This window comes from Acyrthosiphon pisum, unplaced genomic scaffold, assembly GCF_005508785.2.
Source record: "Acyrthosiphon pisum isolate AL4f unplaced genomic scaffold, pea_aphid_22Mar2018_4r6ur Scaffold_16547;HRSCAF=17212, whole genome shotgun sequence".
NCBI classification, from domain to species: Eukaryota; Metazoa; Arthropoda; class Insecta; order Hemiptera; family Aphididae; genus Acyrthosiphon; species Acyrthosiphon pisum.
The window spans coordinates 522-6,067 of NW_021765482.1; the positions used below are offsets into that span (position 1 = coordinate 522).

At 30.7% G+C, this 5,546-nt stretch overlaps 1 long non-coding RNA gene across 1 annotated transcript; it reads left to right on the top strand.

The window, feature by feature from the left end:
- Positions 1 to 2,994: 2,994 nt before the first annotated feature.
- Positions 2,995 to 3,263, top strand: LOC115034617. Its single transcript, XR_003839953.1, has 2 exons — positions 2,995 to 3,111; positions 3,195 to 3,263. It is a non-coding gene; the product is annotated as an uncharacterized LOC115034617 (long non-coding RNA).
- Positions 3,264 to 5,546: the final 2,283 nt, after the last annotated feature.

Below are 5,546 nucleotides of genomic sequence, written 5' to 3' on the forward strand. Positions count from 1 at the left end.
AATTGATGTTGCAATTAAATTCTTTAAACGCTTTTACGAAATTTGCTCCATTGTCTGTCACTGTCGATGTTATTTGTTCAATGCGTAAGGAAAATTCAGAAAATATGCACTCTAAAATTTCTGCTATTTTATCATATGTAGGTATGTGACCCTTTAAATCTCCTACAAGCTAACACACATCCATGGCGTTCAAACGTCTCAGAATCAATCTATATGTGGTATGGTTTTGTGTAAAAATGTATTTTATGTTAATAATAAAAATGTATATTATTTTACCCAATGTGCGGTCACACCAATAAAACTGCGATGTTTCGTACTCCAGATATCAGCAGTTGTACACACTTTGATTTTAGGTGATTTTTGAAATATTTTGTTTAATTTTTCACATATTATTAAAGTAACCTGGGGCATGGGGCAAAATGAACTATTGTGTATAAGTAATTTAATAATTGCTATCTGGTCAAACATGTTTGTTATTATGATTATGTTATCATAGCCAAATGCGATAAAATATTTTTTCAGCATTTGATGAAGTTTTGGCGGCAATATGAAGCAAAGTATTAATTGTATTCATCTGATATAATATTTGACTAGTATAGAAGTAGTAATGTGTACTATTTAACGACACGTTAGGTGTTGCTTTTATATACAAGTAGGTAACTAAACGTCAATACTAGTAAAATATTAATATGATAACAACTGAATATACTCCAATACTGTTTATGCAGATAATCCTATTGGTGTAAAATGGCTTAGTGGGTTTCGGGGTAAAAGTGGGCAGTATTTCTTACATGATTATTGATTACTTACTATTATAAACATTTAATTTTTCTTTAAATTGAATGTCTTAAATGTAATGATATCTATTTATTTATTAATTTGTTTGATCTAATGGGTACATTATATCTATGATTTATCAACAAATGATTAAATAATATTATGTAATATTTATTGAATAATTATACTTAAAAAAATTACTTTGACTTAGTATTTAATACTAATACTGTGTATAAATTGTACATTATATTAGGGACTTTTATATTATGCATGCATATTATATATATTTATATCTTACTATTTGATAAAAACAAAATACGGAACAATCTTTTAAGAAAATAGATTTTTATGAATTAATTTAGCGTGCGGCCTATTACCCCATTAGGTGCGCCATTATACCTCAGGTAACTCTATTTTTTTATCATCTAACCGTCTTCCTAAAGTTCTTCTCGATATAACACTAAGTTCAGGATCAATATCTAAGTGAAAAATTAAATAATACTTATTAAATTTACTTAAGGTAAATTATATATTTCAAATAGACTATTTGATACATCATACACACCATGAATAATTTTGATGAAATATTCATCGGACACCGTTGATAGTGTTTTCATACTATTCACAACATAATTTATTATATTTAAATCGAGTGTATTGTGTTTAGAAGTGGATAATTTATTTTAATCCGTTTATTAATTTTGTTTGTTTTAATACTGGAGACGAAATGGTATCGTCACTACATATTTTCCGTTTAGATGATCGTGGTTGTGACTTTAAATGAGTTTGGAGATCTTCGAATTTATCTTTATGTATTCTCTGAATAAAAAAATGTATTATCTTCCGTAATTTTAATTTACCACGAACTTTTGTATAAAGTATGAAACATACATTCAATAATTGTTTTAAATATTATTATTTGATAATAGATACCATGAGTCCGAAAATTTGAGTTGGCTTGAATGGAACCAGAAATCACAGCCTTTTCATTATTGCACAAAATACAAAGAATTCGAACATTATCATTATCGATTTTCTTAATAGTAAAAAATGTTCCATCAAAAAATTTTTTTTTTTTGAGAAAATTCATCAGCGTTCATTTTAGTAATTTTTTACTTAGGTATTAATAAATAAGGAAAAATTTACAGTAATTACTTACTTATTAATAAATAAAGAAAAGATAGTAAGTAAAATAATTACAGTCGCAAAAAAATATTATTTACCACTATGCGTCTATGCTAGATGACGAGGCGTTAATCAGTGACGGACAGCGAACCAATTACAAATTACTTAAGTAATTGAATTACTGTAATTGAAAAGTGCCCAACCCTGTGTGTATGTGTGTGTGTGTGTGTGTGTGTGTGTGTGTGTGTAGAAATAATATTAATTATTACCTTGACTCAACAACATTTTTTCTTTTACTGATTTATGGTATAACAGGTTTTACTGAATATGAAATTTACCTACTGATATTATTTAATACAATATCAGGTGTGTAAGCCGTAAGGTGATCATCGGTTTATGTATTATTGTCAGATAATTAGATATAAATAAAATAAATGCTGTGAACTCATTTTGTTTTAGGCTTCCCACATCAAATTGGACATAGAGGTCGTTTGATCAGAACACTTTGCTAATTTTTAATTTTAAATAACTTTTACATATTTAATGAAAAAAAAAAAAAATGTGTGTTTGTAGTTGGTAATCAGTTTATTATTAATATTATGTGAGGTATAATATCGCATGATCATACTATTTACAGGTAAACTGATCTGATTAATTAGGTATACCTAGATAAAATAAATGTAAATGTATTGTAGTCGTATTGTTTTTTTTTAATTTGCCACAATAATTGCGTTGCGCTTAGAGGTCGTTTGAACAGATTACCTACATTAATGAATTTATAATGATTTTTTTTTTCATAATAATTGTTAGCTTTAGATCTAAATATTAATTCTGAGTCTACCTATATAAAAACAACAAGTTTGAAGTACAATAATATTCATATCCATCGGATAGGACCATCTAATATTAGTAAATTTATCGAATAGTGGCGAACGGTATTCATTCAATGACGTTATTCATATTTCTAACAATTATTGTACGTCGCACATAAATATAGATTTATTTTACAAAGAGCTCTAGTGTTTGTCGATCTATCATTCTAACCTTTCATTACTTGTGCGAACCTGTATTACATTCACAGTTTTTAATAGTCAATCGACATTCAATAATTATTAATTTAAATACATACTAATTTTATATTAAGTAAAAAAAACCAGTTTAATTCTTATTCAATTTGTGTTTGTGACAATTCATTTTACAACTAATCAAGTGAGTAATATTATAATAATTATTCATAAGTAAGTTATGATTAATATGATGTGAAGTGTATAACTAATAAACTTAGTTTAAAGATAATATGTGTTGTAACGATCAAAATCAAACCGTCGTTAATCACATTCACAGTTTACGTTTATTAAAGTTATATCAATTATTTCTTCACGTTTCAATAAATTATTCACAGAAATCATACAGAAGATCACGCTGCCATTCAATAATATGATGCCTACTCGGATAACTGAGGTGACTGACCTGCTAGTCCCCAAAAAAATCACGGCGGCTAAATGATTAGTTTCGACGGCAGTAAAAAACTTTGACAGCCATCCGGTTAACTAATCCACTGGTTAGCTAATCCACTATCCTTATCACTAATCCACCATCCTTATCCCAAATCCACTATCAGTATCACTAATCCACCATCCTTATCACAAATCCACTATCCTTATTACTAATCTACTTTTCTTATCACATATCCACCCCTTATCACTAATCCACTTTTCTTATCACAAATTCTTTTCACTATTTCGAAATCGATAGACGACCAGACCACGAGACCATTGCTGCTTCCGACATCGTTAACACTCAGGTCCAACTAGGGGGGTCCAGGGGTCTTCCCCAGCGACGCTCGGAGAGCTAGTCCTTCCTAATATATAAAGCATGAAACCGAGGGCGCTCCCTATGTATAAAATCTCAACTAGCGTAGTGGAGAACCAATGAAAAAATTCGGTTGGCGTCTCCCGGGTCTCTGAAAATATTATATATAAATTACAGATATAATACACAATAGAAAATATTATCAGATATTATCAGAAAAAAAAAGGTATATAAATTATACACAATAGAAAATATTATAAGAAAAAAAACCGAGAAATTTGTATTTTTTTATTATTATTAATTGATATGTTTATTTATTAATCTATTAATATCAGTAGTATATAGGTACCATTCCTGGGACACCTTCATTTTATATCAGTAAAAGATCACAAAGAAAACAATGTGAAAAAAGATCAGAAAATCGAAATGCAATAATTATTTAAATATTTTTTACAAATTTGAAATTCAAAATCCCCAATACATTGTTTAATAGAATTGTTCTATTTTAAATATTTTTCTAATCTTTTTGATTTTGATTTCTAATTAGTGTATTGAGATGTGTTACAAAATCATTTCTTTCTATATTTGTTTTATAATGTCCCCAAGCTAATGTATCAATACCATTTTCCAAAATAAATCTTTTATCATCGTAAAAACTTAAAGCTTTTTTGTTTTGTTCTACAGTAAAAATATCATGTTTCTTAGTTCTAAATAAGTTTTGTTTAATATATTTTGATTTTTTTGTTAGTAAACAATTTTCAAAATCATTAAGACATATTTTATTTTCCACAACATTTTTTTTAACACCTTTGGCTTTTTTAATTTCTTTTTCAGTATCCAAGACTCGATGTGAATATAATTTGGATCTTAAGCCAATAAATTCAGTCTTAATTTTTCCATTTAATTCATCTTTAAACTTGCCTAAGACTTTTTGTTAACTAAAGGTAAACCATAAATACTATTTTTTTAATAATCTGAAGTGTCAAAATATTCATCTATTAATGATCTATTTTTATTATCTCTCTTTTCATTTATATCCTGGTAGAAAGTATCAGTTTTTATTTCTAATATTAGTGAGTCTGTATGTCGCGGTCGTTATCGTAACGACCGCGGCGTCTCTATCGACGTCCGCGAGATTGCGACCGAGAACCGGTCCGGCCGCAGCCGGCGGCACGAACGAAATTTTTTTTTTTTTTTTTTGGTAATGCACCACTACATGGGAGACGCACGTTTATCACATTACTTGACCCCCATGCAGTATCGTTTATTTATAGTTTACATCGTTTAATTCCGGCTCGCATGAATCGCAGTTTGTACATGCAAATGTACATACCGCGGGCTCCATGATGCCTTACACAGTTTACGTTTTTTTACATTTTTTCATTATTTCATTAGCGTGTCTGCCTAGGGCAGCCGAGGCAGACCCCAGACCGACCCTTTACATATTGTTTGGTCAGTTTAGCTTTTGTGTCTCCTTGGACCGGTAAAACCAGCCACACTCGATTCTCGTTCTGTGAATTCAGTCTGCCGCTGCGTCTGCCGCCTGTCGCGCCCTTTCTTCGATTTCCTTAAGAGTCAGGATCTCTTCTACCATTTTATAGAAGAGTCTGAAGGTCTCTTCTGCCTCGCTGAGAACCTTCGCCTTATCTGCCTGTTCCATTGGAAGATCCTCGAAAAGAGGGCCGCACAGGATGCTCTCGCCGTCGGTGACCTCGGGAGAGTGTCCCAGTCGAGCGCGTAGCTCGTCTCGTAGGCTGTCCCAGTTCGGGCAGTGGAAGATGGTATGCTCAGCTGTGTCTGAGCCACACTGACAGTGCATGCAGCGAGGGCTA